Genomic DNA, 19,324 nt, shown 5'->3' with positions numbered 1-19,324 from the left:
TAGTAAAAAAAAACTGTCCATTCGATTTTTCTCCAAATTTGGCTGAATGTTAAAAGCAATATTTCTTATAAGATAAAATAAGTTAAGCCATAATCTCATGTTTTTAAAAAGATATTTGAGTCGAAATTCAATTTTTACCAACATTGAGTAAAGTTTTTTTTAGGTTTTTAGTTTGCATAAAAAAACAGTCAATTTTTAAAAAACTTGATTTTTCGTTTCACAAAATTGTTTTGGAGATAAAATTATTTTGTATTCATAAAATTTTCTATGTGACAAATTTTTGTTTCAGTTTTTTTTTTTATTTATAAAAAAATCTTTAATTGTATTTTTTTCCCAAAAATATACTGGTTTGGTATCACATTACAATATATTATATAAAATTTAATTCAAATCTTAAGCGCTTTTGGTTCGTAAGATATTTAAGGTTAATCAAAAGGTTCACCTTTTTTTAACCTGCTATGGTAAAAAAAAACCCACGCAATTTTCTTGAGAGCACTTTCTGCATCTTTCTGCATTATAATAAAAAAAAAATAATATTTATTTGAAGTCAATATCTCTTCTGGTTCTTGAGCTGACAACGAAAAAAACGTCGCGAACGAACAGACGTACGTTTACAGGCACGCACAGGCATCTTTCTAAAAATCTTTTATTTCGACTTTAGGGACCTTGAAACGTCGAGAAATGTCAAAATTTGCAATTCGACAAATCGGGTCCATTACAAAACTTCCTATGGGAAGTTAATAAACAAACAATATTTCTCATACAGTTTTATCACTAATAAAAAATAATAAATCTCACAATAGTATTTTTTAAATTCGATTTCTGAAGACTTCTTTATCGTGCAATGCAAAAAGGAAAACAAGAAATGCATTGCTAATTGATAAGTGAGCTAAGTGAGAATGATAATTGAATTCTGATAGAAAATCATTCTCCTGCTCTGTAAGTCTTTAAAGTCCTTAAAATTTCGATTTATTGATTAACTTTGTACAAGCCTTCAAAACCCTTACAATTTAAATAAAATTAATTCATTTTTGAATTCATGGGTAAATAAAAAAAAAATAATAAATTGGATGGCTTAGTCCGTTGAGAACTAAGGCCTAGTGACTTACAACTCTTAACCATTCCTGTGTGCGACTAATGTTGTCAGGAATAGAGGGGAAATACAGTTTATATGCCGAATCCGACGGCTAATTTGAGAAAGCACTTTTTCATGATGAGAGAGATAAGAGAAAAATTACGATGGTCTACCAAACAATTAAAATCAGTATACACAACTTTATCGAAAAATACTTAACCTGATCGCTACTCGCAAAGCCTTTAACTAGTAATATTGCCGGTTTTTAAAACTGTTTGGTTTTGAGGTGTAAAACTTAATTCTCAAGGTATTTCGGAATGTTAGGGTATAAATCGAATCTAGTGTAGTGAGCAGTGATAGGGTACACATTGTGCATTGAAACGAAACTTTTACATGGTATTTGGCCTATAAACGAAATTATCACTTAAACCGATTAAGTTTTGAATTATTATATACTTGCAGTGACGCTGAATACATTAGCAGGTTATTTAGGCAGTTAAAAACCATCATATATATTTTATGAGGTGAGGATTTTGAGGTCACCCATTTTTCCATAAGTTTTTAAATTTAACATCAGGTTCACTCTTACATTCCATACTTTGTTTGGACAACACCCATTAAACAATCGGTTTTAGAAAAATCATATTTTATACTTTTAATCAGATTAGGTTAAAGAAGGAATTTAATGAAGCCATATTGGAAGTGCTTAAGGTACAGCAGGGGATAATAATCTGAGAATCTGTCATATAAACCTTTTTATGTTCTTTTCTACCCAACATTGGCATTTTTGTATTTCTTTACGCTTGTTATTATTATTTTCTTAAATTTATACGCACGCACATGAAGTGTCAAAGACCCGCCACTTAGTTTCAGTTTAGAGACACAGAAATGAATGTAATATATACGTGTTCGGCCGGCGCGGCGATGAAGAAAATAAAAACACAACATTTTCCTGCAGAAATACGAGTATACTATTTCGGAGTTTCTTCCCAGACATTGGCTAGCTAAGTTGTATTTTAAGATGCATTTCTATTTTTAATTATTGACAAACTGAAAACACTGAAAATTTATACAAATTTACATATCGTGCTCTAGGCACGTGCATCGGCAATCAGCTTAGGCATCGCATCATATGTACGAGTATATCCATCAACATCAATTTCAAAGATTAAGATACGTATGTACAGTACAATCATATATACAAATAAGAATAGATCCAGATTTAAAATGATTCACTGATGAGAAAATATCTTCTCATCTTGTTAAAGGGCTCAATTTGTTTGCTGAGGCTAACTAAACTAACTCTGCTTTGGATAATCAAAAGAACAGAGAACATGAGGTTCTTTTTAATTTAGTTTTGTAAATATCATGTCAATGAGAAACTTGTTCTTGCTAAGCGATCCGTAAAATATTACCCCAGTGCATTAAAAACTGCTTGATTATATGTATATTTTTCTGTTATTTTCTTTTTTATTTTATTTTTTTGTGTAGGCCACAATCGCCTGCATGTTTTGTTTATATTATTTGGTTCATTTTTATAGTACGAAGAGCAAGGTTTTAAAGAAGGTCGCACATTATTTGAGTAAAATTAAAAGAATGATCTGAGTTGTTGGTCATAATAACACTTGTCGACAAAATTACATTTTTTTTGGTCACACAAACAAAAAAATACAAGATGTCTTTAATTTGAATTTCGCCTTTAAAATTTTCTTTCACATCAGGTTCTTAAAAAAATCCCATTTTAAAAAATCCAAATGAAATCTAAAAACTTATGAAGATTTTTTTGCATATAATATGTATTTTTTTTCGTATTGTATTGTATTGTATTTTTATTCATTCATTTAAACTTATAACTATATATGGAATAAAAAAATAAATACTTCAATTTATTATTGTTTTGAAAAACAATCACGGATTTTATTTAAAAAAAAGCTACTCTATAAAATTAGACTTAGCTTAAAAAACTCTATGTTCATGATTTTCGAATTCAACAGTTAATATCTCCAAAAACCTGACGTAATACATTAAAGTTGAAGCTGAATTTGAATTAAGTCCAAGTGCAAATTTATTGCTAGAAAGAAAACCTTGTAATTAGTTGCTTTAAAAGTTAAATGGTTCCATTTTCCTTCTAAAATGCGCCAACTACAGAGGCATCAGTCTCCTTAACATTGCATATAAGATCCTCTCTGCCGTATTATGTGAACGTCTGAAGCCGTTCGTCAACAACCTGATAGGTCCTATTAGTGTTCCTTCAGACCAGGAAAATCCACATCGACCAAATATTCTTGGAAAAAAAACAGGAGCTTTAAATCGATACCTACCATTTCTTTATCGATTTTAAAGCCGCGTATGACAGGGGCAGCATCCATAGGGAAGAGCTCTACAGAGCAATGTCTAGTTTTGGCATCCCTGTCATACTTATCCGTTTGTGCAGAATGACGAGAATGCAAGCTGCTCTGAAACCTCCTGAACCAAACCACCTTTGCTGCAACTGCACCATCGCTGATAGCATAAAAAAAGACAAAATGGAAACTAATAGCTTCTACTTTCAAGAATTTTCCCCTGGAGAAATACATATGCAAATTCAAAGTTTACAAAATAAGAAATCTTGTACTAGTGATGGCATCTCTGCGGTTATCTTAAAAAAAGTATCTTGGGAAATTGTTGATATACTATGCTATATTTACACTTAAGTATAAGTTTTGGGAAGCTCCCTAATGCATTGAAGATTGCAGAAGTTATCCCAATTTTTAAAAAAGGAGATCATAAAAATATAGCTAATTATAGGCCTATCTCCCTGCTTCCTACGTTTTGCAAACTTTTTGAGAAGTTAATTAAAACACGCATGCTCTCATTTCTCGAAAAAATCAATTTTTTTTCCGAAGTTCAGTTTGGGTTTCGATCAGGTAGAAGTACGGAAGATGCTATTTTAAAAGTAAGTTGTGATTTATACAAGGGTATAAACGAAAGCCACTCAACGATGGCGCTGTTCATTGACATGACAAAGGCATTTGACATGGTCGATCATGAAATACTTTTAAGTAAGTTATATAATATTGGTTTTAGAGGTATAATATATGAATGGTTTAAATCATATTTGATTGGAAGGGAACAAAGAGTATTAATTAATAATGTTTTCAGTAATGTGCAAACATTAAAAAATGGTGTCCTACAGGGCTCTGTTTTAGGACCTTTACTTTTTTTAATCTACATTAACTCGCTGTTCCTTCAAGATTTTTCTGGAAATCTTATAGCCTTTGCAGATGATATAGCATTTACTTACACTGTTCCGACTTATTTTCAATGTCTTGCCAACTTAAATAAAGACTTACAATTACTAAGGGTGTGGTTTGCATATCATAAACTAATTATTAGCGATAAAACAAAAGTTATGTGTTTCAAGCTAACAGATGACTTTCCTAAGGATTTTGAGTTGTATTTCCACTCGTATGATTGTCAAAAATTCGTTTTACCCTTGCATGTATGTGGTAGATACAATTTTTTAAATAATAACCAGTGTTCCCCAAACTGTTTTCAAATTGAACGTGTTGACTCATTTAAATACTTAGGAATTATTTTCGACAGTAATCTAAACTGGAAATCTCATGTTAATTCACTTAGAAATTATATGAATCTTATTACGCGTAAGAATTATCTGTTAGACCATTTTGCACTAAGAATGTTTTAACTATGATCTACTACGGACTTACTCAGTCTAAATTGCAATACGGTATAGTTAGTTGGGGGGGTACTTTTATGAGCACTTTTAGACCCATTTTAATTGCCCAAAAACATATAATTCGTATTATTTGTGGTAAAAATCAACGTACACACAGCTGGCCTCTTTTTTGCGAATTAAAGATACTTCCGTTGCGTCACCTGTATGTTTTTAAGGTCTTAAAAGAATTCTATCAACAAAGTGGTAATATTCCCAGCAGAAATTCTTCAATATACAATTTACGGGTCAACAATTTAGAACTTGTCAGCACTTTGATTGCACATAAAACACATTTTATGAACTTCTATCTAATGACATCGCGAACTACTTTCAACAATCTTCCATTTGGAATAAGAACAACAAACAATCTCAACTCTTTCTTAAGAAAAATTAAAGAATGGCTTTTCACCATGGATATGAGCGACATTGAATTGGTTTATAAAGTACGACAATAAATGCAAAAGGATTCTTTTATTTAAACCAATTTTTCAACTTTCTTTAAATTAATTTTGATATCTAAATTTTGTATTTTTGACTTGAATTAATTAAAAATTGCAGAAAAGAACAACTTTTCTCTAGTATGCTTAATTTTAGCCGGCCACTCAACACTGACATACACATGTTACTGAATGGCTCAGATCTTATTCTTTTTTTAAAACTTATCTTCTTGAGAATCTAAAAATATTGTTATTATGTTATTCTGAAGTGAAAATTGAATAAAAAATGATTGATTGATTGATTGAAAAAAAAAAAAAAAAAAAGGTCGGAAAAGAGCTCACCGATGTATTTGATGTCAAAAATGGTTTTAGACAAGGCGATGCGCTGTCATGCGACTTCTTCAACATATTTCTGGAGAGAATTGTGCATAACTCAACCGTCAACTCTAGAGGAACAATCTTCCAAAGGTCCATACAATTACTTGTTTACGTAGATGATATTGACATTATTGGAAGATCAAAGCGTGATGTCAGTAAAGCGTTTTTGAGCATTGCGACGGAAGCGAAGAAGATGGGTTTAGTGGTCAATGAGGGCAAGACTAAGTATATGCTGTCATCAAAAAAGGACATTGAACAACGACGCCTAGGACAAAACGTCACCATGGGCAGCTTTAAGTTCGAGGTAGTTAAGGACTTTGTCTACGTATAAACACAGACAACGGACTTAGAAGGCAATTGAGAAGTAAAGTCCTCTCTCGAGCATCTAAAATCACCATCTATAAGACACTCATCATCCCGGTTCTCATTTATGGTGCTGAGGCCTGGACCTTGTCAAAGAAAGGTGAAAGCGTCTTAGAATGCTTCGAGAGAAAAATTCTTCGGGTGATTTTTGATCCCGTACGCATAGATGGAGAATGGAGGAGAAGATATAACCACGAACTGTACGGTCTGTGCAACGACACTGACCTAGTTAACAGAACTAAAGTCCAACGGCTTAGATGGCTAGGTCGTGTAGAGCGAATGAACATCAATCCCGAGGGACGGCGCAGTAGAGGAAGACCGCGACTCAAGTAGTGCACGCAGGTGGGTGAATACCTCAACCAACTTGGCGTGCGAAAATGGGGACAGCTAGCTATGGACCGAGCTGGCTAGAGACGCATGTTAGTTGAGGCCCAGGCCCCCCCCGGACTGTAGCGCCACCTTAAGTAAGTAAGTAAGTTCCATTTTTTCTGATGTTTTTGAAATTATCCGAAATATTTTTGAAATGAGAACAGTTAAATTGAAGACTGCTAGACTGCAAAAATTCAAGAATAACTGAGAAAAAATGAATAATATAATCAAAATTAAAAAAATACTTTATAAAGCATAATTGATCGACACTAATTAATTTAATTGCAGGCTATGTTTTAAATGTTTATTTTCTGTTCAATTTTGTATGCAATAAATTTGAGCCATACTTTCAATAAAACGCATAACTTTTGTTTTAAAAATCGTTGAATATGGAATCTTCTTATACTATGTAAACAAACATTTGGTACAGTTCCGCTGAATCCGTAACTTGGTGTTGATTGATTTAAACAAAATATTGATAATGATTTTACCAAGAACTTATATCAATCTATGAGGGATAAATTATATTTTTAGACCTTATTAAAAAATAAATTTATTATTCAACTAAAGCCAAAAAAGAATGTCTTAAAAATATTCTTAACCTACGTAGTTAACTAATTTATGTATATAGTAAATATGAAAAAATCTGTTAGGCTTTATACAAGATTTTATAATACGAGGCTTCAATACCTCGCTGTTTGGACTGCTATCACTTTACTAGCTGTTATCTTTTGACAATTTAAAAATGTATTATTAATAAAAATTTAATAATGCCCGCTTTAACAATGCATTGATATTGTCAAAATACACTTCAAATATGCTGAACAATATTTGCAGTCACACTCCAAAGTATTGCAAGAAAAGATATCTGACCGTGTAATTTCTTGAAAAAGAAAAGTTTTTTTTCGGCTTTTGAAAGACAAGGTCTTCGCTAGGCTTCACAATCAATTCCAGACCTTAAAGATATTTGGGTGATATCATTTTCATCGTTACTACCGTATTTTAATCTTTACAACAATATAAATATAACTGTGTTTCTTCTTAATATCAAAATTAATCCTCTTATTAAGTGCGTTTCTTTGATATTTCATACATAGTACAGTGAGATTGCCAACAAAACGATCCGCAGTAGCCATATTTTTGTATTTAAAAATTGATACTACTCAAAGAAGATCTGTCAGAATAATAGTAAAAAACCACGCAATAGAAGAAAGTTTTGTGAATATCAAAAGTTAGAATTAACTTAGCAAAAAAAAAACTAACTAAAAGTAATAAAATGAACAATTTTCAAAAAGAAATGTTAAGAAAACATCTGGAAATTGAGATTCTATAAAAAAAAGTTCATTTAACAATTGCTTCAAGCAGGGGGTTCGTTCGTAGACTACTACATAAACATGTGGTGTTGAAGCGAACTTGAAGCTCGTCTAAATTCTTTATATATTTGAATCGAGTTGAAATGAGCTTGATACGACTCGACTCGAAATTTGTGAAGAAAAACCTGTGTGTAGGAGTTGGTTTTACAGATAATGCATTATGGTCTATTTTTTTGCATGTTTGTGTACAAAAAGTATAGTTTTTTTTTATAATTAAATTAAAAAAAAAGTTGCACATGGAGTAGGTAGCATATTTTATATGGTGCTGAACTATTTAGTTCTTCATTGTTTAATACGAATCAAACTATCTCACTTGCACTTCATAAGAAACATCGAAACACCAATTGTATTTTAGAAAGTGCTCCAGACTTGTATAAATGTCAAAAACCCATCCGTAGTAAGATTCTACTTTAAATTTTATCGCTAGTATTTGTTCTATGTATATTGTTTTTGTTATTCGTATAAAATCCTACTATACTGTTGATAGATTTTCCAACAAAACACGGTTATTGTTTATATATTTTATTTTAGACGTAACATTGTCGACTATTAGAAATAACACTAAAGATACAAAGTTGCCAATTAAATTGCAACCAATGCTTGATCTTAATATTTTAGCTACGCCTTCAAAATAAAACACTTCATTTCGGACTATGTTGTGTTTCCTCTTTGTGTCGTTTGTATAATTTCATACAAGAAGTTTATTATTATGGTGTCCGCTATTAGCAGAATTCATTTTAGTTTTTTGTATTTTTTAAATTTGTTTGTGAAAAATAAGAAAAAACATAAATGTAGATCTTCATGAACCAATACCATATGTATGTACACACATACATATGAATATATTGCACATGTTAAAGTTAAGAATATGTTTTTTAACGCTTTTAATCCTACAGAAAATTCTTGAACACCCATATGCTTCGAAATGAGTCACTGCGAGGATCTTGATGGGATTCAAGCCAGATGATGATTCAAAATAATTTCGTTTGTAAAATTAAAAGCTGCTAAAAGGGCGTGTTGAGATACAGGATAAAAGGTGGTTCAAAAATTATGCAAAAGTATTTATTTTATACTGTTATAATTTTACTATGAGTTAAAAAAAAAATATGCATATAATTCAAGCCTTATATCGCAGGCGACAACAATCCAAAGTAATTAATTTATTGATTTCATGGCCTTACTACAAACGTAAGTGGACAAACAAAGAGAAACGGAATACACAACAATTGCGGCTTTCTAGTTAATTCTGGTCCATTGGCGCTTTGTTTCAGAGCTCTTACTTGAATATATCACTTGATTGGTGTTAGAAAGTGCTATTAGGAAAACCATTTAACATTGAATTGGCTTTGGGCAAGCATACTTGCAGCTTCAATGGAAATGAATTCTGTCTATTCAGATAGGTATACATGCATCCATAGCCGGGCAAAACGGAACTTATGCCCTATTAGTCACGATGATAGAGCTCCAGCACATCTTCGATTCATTAAAGAAAAAGAAGTCAGCAGGTGTCGATGGTATATCCTACGACATTTACCTCAGGATGCTGTCGACATTTACATCACTCTGTTTAACAACGTTCTGAATGATGCATATTATCCGGTCCGTTGGAAAACAGCTGTAGTACATTCTCTCCCGAAAAAGGGAAAGCACAACTCCAATCCGGTAACCGGCGAATCTCCGGTCGATAAGTCTGCTGCCGAGTATCAGTAAGGTATTGGAGAAAGTTATAATTAGAGCTCTGTCCAAGTGGGCTTAGAAAAAATAATTCCGGAAAATCAGTTCGGCTTTAAGGGGGGACATGACACTATTCATGCGGCTTTTAAGCTTGTAACTGATATCCAGTGGAACAAATCTGTACGGGTGCTTGTCTGGTGGACTAAGAGAAGGCCTTCGAGACCGTATGGTTCGAGGGTCTCTATCTAAAGTTAAACAGACTTGGAATAAGTAAACCACTGTTGCTTTATGACATGCTTAATGGTAGACGGTTTATTGTCTAAATTGGCAATGTAACATCTCCCAAAATTTTTGATATTAAAAATAGTCTTCAACAGGGAGCGGTTAACTCGCCGATCTTATTCAGCATTTACAGGAGTGATCTGATAGAAAGCCCGACTCAGGCAATAGCGTACGCCGACGTCATAATTGCGTACAAAACAGTCACAAAAATTAAGGTTATCAAGACAGGCTGACTTCGACAAGATTCAGCAATATTGCGATGACTGGAAGTTAAAAACCAACATTCAGAAATGCAAAACTATTCTGTTCAGGACTCCGCTGTATGGAAATTCAAGGGACACGAGAAAGAACTGGTCGTTAGACCAAATTGAATACAAATGTTCGGCATCTGTTTGAATCAGTACTTGTATTTCAACAGACATTTGAGTGTTGCTCTGGCCAGAGCAAGGAGAGCCTTTGCCTTGACAAAACGGTTGTATTTTAGCAGCCGTCTTGACAGCAGGGTGAAGGTGATTTGCTACATGGCCCTTATCCGGCCGGTGATTGCCTATGGGTGCCCGGTATGGTCCAACGTTGCCCCATCTCAAATGAAAAAGATTCGGGTGTTTGAGAGACAATGTCTGCGAAGTTATCTTGGCCTACACAGATCACCAAGGTCGGAGTACAAACTCTACTACTCCAACCAATTTCTATACAACAGAGCCAAACAGAATAGATAATTTATTGCTGAAGCTTGGTAGGGGTCACATTGCGAGAGCGATGTCGTCGATTAACAGCTTAATTTTTGGGGCTTACTTTCCCAACATTGAGTACTACGATAGTGGACGTTTAAGTGGCTACATTCCGCCCGAAGCTTTTTTCTATTTAGACAATCGAGGGCTGATACAGGATAGAGAGGCGGTTCCGCTAATCTACCACGTCAGCCGTAAAATTGTAGATAGGCGACTCTTTTACAGTCGAGACGTCCTCCAACTGGATGGAGCCGAATGCCTTCGGTTCAGTAGGAATTTTTCCGATAGGGACCGAAGAGATAGGGTGAGGCAGAAGAACCAGTTTTGGTGGCTTCAAATTGAGAATGTCATTTAAAGTTGGCACCAAAAAAAATTATTTAAAAAAAACATGCATCCATAGTATCGTCAAAAAAATGTTTGCGTGTTTTGTTGAACTTTGTAAAATTCCTTTTCGAAAAAACTAAATCCAAGTTTTTAACTTCACCGGGAAATTGCACCAGTAACTAAAATGTATGGTCTAAATTTAATTGAAATAATTTTTCTCTATTCAGCTATAACTTGTGAAAATGATGATCTCGATCCTTTTTGAAGATTAAATAGTTAGAATGTTTTTTGACAAAGCTGTTTCTTTCTTTTATTTAGACTTCGTTATAAATAGAAAAAGAAGTATCTATAAAGATATTTTCAGTGAGAATGGCATTACATTAATAATATTGGATATGTCATCTTATATTGAAGATTTTATTTTTATTTAAATTCTTATTCCGTAATAGGTTGGATTTTTTTTTCAATAAATGATAATTTATGTCTCCTATGTCTCTAAGGACATAACCATGAAAGGTTTCAAATTTAACAATACAATTTATGAAGCACATCTTGAATCGATTGATCGATTAGGAGGACTTAGTATCCTTCCACAAAAATATACAGTAAAAATACCATTTCTAAGAGTTGCAAAGTTATGAAATCAAGCAGAGTGAATGTGTCAATGTTTACCTATATATCGACGAAAAAAATAAAGTTATACACAAAGGGGGCGTAGTATCCGCCCACTTTTCTTATATTTGGATAGTTTAGATGAAATACTTCTGATTCTAATAATATGATGAAAGTTGGAAGAGCAAACGTAATTGGTGTTTATTCAAACACGGAAACAAAAACTCTGAGATTATACCCTTAGGTAGGGGGCATTAAATCCACTCACTTTTAAAGTAGGAATGTTGGCATTTACAAGAGATACTTCTGATGGTGTATAATGATGAAACTTAACAGAGTAGAAGAGTCAATGTGCATACAAAGACAAGCATTTAAATTTGGAGGATACACACTCAGATACTCACTCAAATACTGGATAAGATTCAATGGGTTTTATTGGAAAGATTTCCTTGACTTTATTACTAACCAAATTTTAGTATTGTTGAACTTGGTTTCATTCCATAGCAATTATCTGTCATTTAAAAGTTGCGTCGAGTTATAACTTTGTGTAAAATAAAAAATATAATACTTTAGGCCATCATTAGAGCTAGCCAACGATCATGAAAATATATAGGTTCTCTTACGACCCTAGTTAGGACCGTTTGGTAATTAAACGATGATCAATAAAATTTAAATTTGTTTGCTTTGATGCGTCAATCTTATAATATTTTTTCTATTTAAACTGGAACAAGTTTTTCTGTATGATTTTTATCCAATCCTTGTACACACGTAACAATGCGGAAATGAAATTTCTGTAAACATTTCCAATTTACTTTTTACTTACCGAAACTTTTTAGATAAACACTTTATTAAGAATGTAGTTCTTATAGTGCACGATATTTCGATCTGAAAATAAAAAAAAAGAAAATTTTAATTTCTTTTGGTCTACAAACGATGTTGAAAAAATTAAATATCGTGGATTGACAACTTATTATCAGTTGGGAACAAATTATTCTTCAACATGTGTACGTATAATGTTTATATGTTATAATGAGTTAGGCTTCCGAAAGAAAAAAGACATCGAAACAAGTAATAATAAATTTTAATCTGTATATGACGGTATTTTAAACGAATGATTCCTTGCAAATAAATATACAGTACTGTGCAAAACATTTGCAACTATCATCGCCTATAAAAAAAAACAAACATTCGTATATTTTAAAATTGTTCCAATCAAATTTTTAGCCGGGACCTTCATCAATTAAACGATTAAGATAATTTTTTTTTGGATAAAAAAAATAAGATTTTGGTTTAAAAATGGCGGCAAACAAATATTCATCAATTTTAATTGGTTCCAAAAAAAAGAGCATCACAAAAAGAAACAAGAATAAAATGCACGACTGGGTCGCTGTTAAATAAGTTTATCTTCAAAAAATAAAAAATATTTTTGGTACGCACTTGTTAAGTGATTGTAAACATACGTTATACATTTGAATTTCGTAAAAAAATATTCAACGTTTTTGAAATATAGAATTTCGAAAAAAAAGTTCTATATTTTTCTAAAAATCCAAACAATAAAAAATTGCACTTTTGAAAATCAAATAATGTTAAGGCAATATAAGAGCTTATTCAAAAAAATTATTGAAATCGGTTCATAAGTTGCTGCGAAAATTAAAAAGCAAAATAACTGTTCTATGAACGGTACCTTTTCGGAGCAATACAAAAATATGTTTTTCTTATTAAAAGGAACTAAGTTAAAAAATAAAATTTTAGAGAATATTTAAAAAAAAATCTATCGGTTTGTTTTTGAGAAAATTCGAATTTTCGTTTTTTGCTCGTTTGGCTTTTTCAAAACCTTATCTCAATTAGAGTCCCCAAAAATGGGAAACGGTCTTGTTTGCTGGCGAATAAAAGTTCAAAATCAGGAGGCCAAGAGGTGAGATGCTTATTTCGAAATACACTAAAGGGACGGTCAAACATGGAGGTGGTTCAATTTTGGTCCAACAATTATAACGTAATATCAAATTAGTTTAGAAAACTTAGGAAAGAATTTTGGTGTTTGATTTTCTAATCAATTTTTTTAATAAAAAATGTTGGAAGTTCTAGTTGCAAATGTTTTGCACAGTGCTGTACCCCTTTTGGCAGAAGTCAGACACCTTTGTTCATTAAATTTACTGAATAAAATACCTAATCTACCATAAAGCTTGTGATTTTGAAGCACGCACTCGATTATTTCTTTAAGAAGCTGGGAAGATATATTTGAACAACAGTATCGGTTTTTTGTTCACTTTTCGAACAATCTTGCATTGGTCTACTTGAGTGATTATTTTAAAAGATTTCTTAATTCTCTCTACATCTTATAGCTTCTTGAAATAAGCTATTGCATTATCATTATTACTCTTTTACCAAGTATAGAAATTATTCTTCTTGACTAACCTTAAAGCATACATATATTTAAAATAAAAATATTTATCTCTTTTATCATCATTCCATTCCATTTCATGGATATCTTTTTAAGATACAAAGTTAAAGCCACCTATGCCTAAAAACTAAAGAAGAAAGTACTCATTTTCTATCTGTTTCAAATAGATTGAGAAAAATTGTAATTATTGCGAAAAATGGCTGTCAACGATAGAAGAAGAAGAATATAAAAGTTCTGCTAAATCAGAATTGTGAAACACAACAAGTATATGAATTGAATGTAGAAAGCTACCGTAGAGGTAATTATGTAGGTAAGTATGTACATGTATACAATTTTCGTAAATACATAAATAATATCGTTTAAGGGTGGCATTTTGTTAGAGGGTTCTCCCCCATGAGGTATTCGTCTAAGCCGTTTACATGCCTTTTGAAGTGTGATGTAATTGAAGGGCAAATGGCCGTAAGAATTTATTCTTTTTTTTAATGTACTACAAAAATAAAAGTGAAATCACAAAAAATAATTTACAATATAATAATACATATTTACCTAGGGTGGAGCAAATAAATCTGTAACAAAATAGCTATGTATTGGATATATATTAGTGCATATCAGAGTCTTCTGAAAAACGAAGAATAAATTGGAATAGTGAACATAAAAGAAGAAGAGTAAATTATATGTATTTGTTCTTTTCTCTTATTGCCTAGAAATGTTCAAGTTTACATTAGTGGATAAAAACAATAAACTATTACCTAAGACCGTTATTCTAATATACTTCACTTCTAGACCAAATTTTCATAGGAATTCGTTATGGAGCTCATCTAATAGAGATGACATACCTATGTACATCTAAAACGTTCCAAATAAATACTTCTCGTCGACAAGCCTTTTCTCTTATTCCCTTTTTCTAACACCTCATTTACTAAATGTGGAATGATATTAAGATGTATTAAAGACAACTTGCTTAAATAATATAAACAATGCTAGTCATCAATTAAAAGACTGTGTATTAATCTTCTAACATTACTATGCTTATACGTAGTTAAGGTGTTTGCATTTTTCTAAGCTTATGTAGGCAGAACTCGTATGATTCACACTTCCACTTATGTAAATATTTCGAAAAAATAATTGTTTGTTTTATTCTGATGGTTGCACAAACTACTACAAGTATTTAAATAAATCTTATCTTTTTCCAGATGATAACAGAACAGTTCACCTCTTCAACTTGCCGCGCATCCATTTAGATTAAATTTTAAATAAAATTCGTCTTTGACTTAAATATTCTATATGCAATAATAATTGAGAATGCTCTTGTTTTCTTGACCTACTGTGATCACAATCGATTGTACATAAGGTTAATTATTAATTAATACAAAAAAGAAGAATTATATTCCACATTACATAGCGGTGTCTTTCTTCTTAAGAATAGTTCAATTTACTTGGTATTCATAAATGGCGAATGTTCCTTTGAAAAAGAAAAACACTTGACTATCATTAAAAACTGAAGTAGGTACAGTTTTTATTTTGTTTTTATTTGAATGACGTCAACTAGTATACTTGCATAAACTTTGGTTTGACGGTTAAATGAAAATATTAGTGTAACTCACATGTTCCACTATAATAAAATTCCCATATATTCCAGGGTGGCATTGAAGTAATTCTTGGACCAATAAAGACAACACAAAAATGTTGAATGCCTCACACAGAGTGTATACAGTATTATATGGTACTGTCCTTTCTGTAAATTCCACTTTCAAGTCATCTTTATCAACAGGGCTGGATTTAGATTTGTGGCGGCCTTTTTTTCAAATAATCGAGTATCCAGGCTAAAATCCAGTTCTTGCATTGAAAACAATTTTCTGTAAAAAAAACTTATAACTCTCTTCTTCTCCTACATTATGACACTATGACAGGGTTTCAATACATAAATATTGGAATTGGGTAATAAATCCACAAGACTAAAATCCCATGTCGACAAAAATTGAAAAATTGGTTTTAATTTCATAAATCTTTTCTTTTGTCTTATGGTCAAATCCTTCTGTTTTGAAATATATTGGTATGTATAAATCACCGAGTAATAAGGTCCAACTTTCAGTTAAATAGAAAAAAATAAACGATCAGATGAGATATTGAAGTAAATAGACTTACTAAAAGTACCGACATGATTGTTAGTGCGTTGGACTGTCATGCGAGAGGTCTTGGGTTCGACCCCTGCCTGTTCCACCTAAAATTTTATTTACGGGTACTGCCTCTTGCGAGGAATTGACAAAAAAAATGGTTTCTCAAATTCGTCGTTCGGATTCGGCATATAAACTGTAGGTCCCCTACATCCCTGCAATTACTCCCACACAGCAATGGTAGAGAATTGTAAGTAACCAGGCCCTGGTTCTCTACCGACTGTTGCTCCACTTAATACCTCTCTTTTTTTATTTAGACTTACTAAAAAGAGATTTTTGTTGAATAACTTTCCAGTCTCAATTAGAAGGCAACTTTTTGGCAGCTGTCTTATCAGATACAACTTTACCTTCAACCTGCCCAATGTGATAATGACATAAATATCATTTATTGTCTAAAGAAAATAACAGCTGCATAACACTGGTATCGTCTATTGCCAGTCTTTTATATTTTAAGTGTGTGTTTTTTTTTTAAGTAAAATATAACGCCTCGAATAATTGTCTCTAGTTAATGCGGTACTGCTCTCCCCATCATCAGAGTCATTGCCGAGTCACATCGTTCGTGTTGCTTCTTCTGCATACATCTACACAAAACATTTTGTGTGCAACAATTCAATTAAATAGTCGTTTGCCATTAATTTTAAACAATTGTGCGTCAAGCGACAAACCACGCGTTAACTAAACGAAACAGCGTTCACATATTATTATTACTGGGAAACTTGGAAATGTCATTAGCGCTAAATATTTTCAAACATCCACTTAAAATTTGCTGTACGCGGGGAGACTTTTATAATTGGAGTTCATTGAAAAAATGGATTTAATTTTCATTAAAAGAAATGTATATATTCGGATATATGGGTCACGACACGACTTTCGTAACGATTCAGAAATTAGTGCAAGCACGAGACTTTTTATACCTTAAAAAACTAACTTGACCTCAATCCTAAATGAACCAACTCGAAAAACAAACTACATATTCAAAGAAAAGTACCTAACCTATACATACACATTAATAGATTTTTCATATATATTTGTATGTGTATTAAAATGAAATATATTCTTATCATACCTAGATTTCAAAAACAAACACCCCTTTTCCAAATCAATGAGTCTGAGCGCGATATGTGAGTATTTCTAAAAAGTGTTAGCCGCTGCCGCGCGGAACAACGAGACAGAGCCCCATCATGACCATATTGAAAATACACATCTTTTGACCATTCAGCTATGAGTACTTGTGTCATTTAGCGGGGTAATAAGTATCAGATCATTCAGCCGGAACAATTTGTAATTTAATTGAAGTATTTTACTTATTAACAAGATAAATATTAACGAGGGACAAAATGCTCGGTTCATATTGCTCATGAATGGATTTGTGTCCGTTGGCGTTGTTTAAACTGATGTTTGCATGCTCAAGCAACATAATGAAGGGAAATATGAAGCAATTGAAATGAAGAAAATCGTTATTTGTACGCAGTAAGTAGGTACATGTGTAGGTATAGAATAGATGGGTACTGCACCTTAACTTATGTCCCTCTTATAAATTAAGTGTATTTAAGCACGCAACTTTTATCGGTTGTTTACTTAAAAGCATCATGGTTTTTGTTATTAAAACTCAAATATTGTCTTTACTCAAATACAGAAACAGTTTTCTTTTATATACTCGTAAAAATATTAAATAACCAAGTAAAAATCAGAAGTACATAATTTTCAAAGATCAAAATTCTGCTTTAATACAGTGTCTTTCCCAAAATCTTTTAAGATGCTTGAAATTCCTGAGGCGATGCAAGAAGTTTATCTTCTTAAACCAACAGATTTAGTAAAGTCTTATTTTAAGAAGGAAAACCAAATTCAAGCTTCAAAACAAGCTTTCGAGTAAGAAAATAACTATGTAGAATTTAAGAGGACATAAAATCAATGCAAAATAAGACAAATATTTAGAATGTTGTATTTAACGCAGTAAGTTGTATTCTGGGCATTCTAGATTTAAGTTTTTTGTATTGTTTCATGTAATCTATTCTTCAAGTAATATATTCCACAATGCAACTCTTCTATCCATTTCCTCACACAATAACTCTTACTTACTTAATTAAGGTGGCCCTACAGTCCGGGGCGGGCCTGGACCTCAACCAACATGAGTCTCCAGCCAGCTCGGTCCCTAGCTAGCTGTCACCAGTTTCGCACGCCAAGTTGGTTGAGGTCTTCACCCACCTGAGTGCGCCACATCAGTCGCGGTCTTTTTCTACTGCGACGTTCTTTGGGATGAATTCTAAGACCTTCCGTTGATGTCCATTCGCTCTACATGACCTAGCCATCTAAGCTGTTGGACTTTAATTCTGTTAACTAGGTCAGCGTCGCTGTACAGCCTGTACAGTTCTTCTACTCCTCCATTCTCCATCAATTCATACGGGAACAAAAATCACCCGAAGAATTTTTTCTCGAAGCATCCTAAGACGTTCTCATATTTCCTCAGCGCCATAATTGAGAACCGGGATGATGAGTGTCTTATACATGGTGATTTTAGATGCTCGAGAGAGGACTTTACTTCTCATTTGCCTTCTAAGACCAAGGAAGCAGCGATTTGCAAGATTATTCTTCGTTTGATTTCAGCGCTGGTGTCGTTGTCTGTGATTATAGCGGTGCCTAGGTAGACAAAGATCTTAACTACCCCGAAGTTATAGCTGTCCATGTTGACGTTTTGTCCAACACGTCGTTGTTCAATGTCATTTTTTGATGACAGCATATACTTGGTCTTGCCCTCATTGACCACTAAACCCATCTTCTTCGCTTCCGTCGCAATGCTCAAAAACGCTCCACTAAAATCACGATTTCATTTTACAATTATGTCAATATCATCGGCATATCTGAGTAATTGGATGGTCCTTTGGAAGATTGTGCCTCTAGTGTTGACGGTTGAGTTTTGCACAATTCTTTATAGAACGATATTGAAGAAATCGCATGACAGTGCATCGCCTTGTCTAAAACCGTTTTTGACATCAAATGCATCGTAGATCTTTTCCGACCTTGATAGAGCAACGTGCATTTTCCATCGTCATTCTGCCAAAACTAGACATTGCTCTGTAGAGCTCTTCCCTATGGATGCTGTCCCTGTCATACGCGGCTCTAAAATCGATAAAGAGTTGGTGGGTATCGATTTGAAGCTCCTGGGTTTTTTCCAAGATCTGCCGTAGTGTGAATATTTGGTCGATAGTGCACTTTCCTGGTCTAAAGCCACACTGATACGAACCAATCAAGTTGTTGACGAACGGCTTCAGACGTTCACATAATGCGGCAGAGAGCATCTTATATGCAATGTTAAGGAGACTCATGCCTCTGTAGTTGGCGCAATTTAGAGGATATCTTTTCTTATGTATCGGGCATTCTATGCTTAGATTCCACTTATCGGGCATGCTTTCTTC

At 32.9% G+C, this 19,324-nt stretch overlaps 1 protein-coding gene across 1 annotated transcript in view; it reads right to left on the bottom strand.

Annotated features, from left to right (window-relative positions):
* The window catches only part of LOC129949181 (uncharacterized), a 105,797-nt gene that overhangs the window by 63,094 nt on the left and 23,379 nt on the right, over positions 1-19,324 (bottom strand). The window contains exon 2 of the mRNA XM_056060465.1: positions 12,160-12,221. The gene's annotated coding sequence lies outside the window, so the exon portion shown is untranslated. The remainder of the gene's footprint in view (positions 1-12,159; positions 12,222-19,324) is intronic.

This window comes from Eupeodes corollae, chromosome 3 (genome assembly GCF_945859685.1).
Source record: "Eupeodes corollae chromosome 3, idEupCoro1.1, whole genome shotgun sequence".
In the NCBI taxonomy this organism is placed as follows: domain Eukaryota; kingdom Metazoa; phylum Arthropoda; class Insecta; order Diptera; family Syrphidae; genus Eupeodes; species Eupeodes corollae.
The sequence above is the reverse complement of the archived record's forward strand: the minus strand, read 5'-3'. Positions and strand labels throughout refer to the sequence as shown.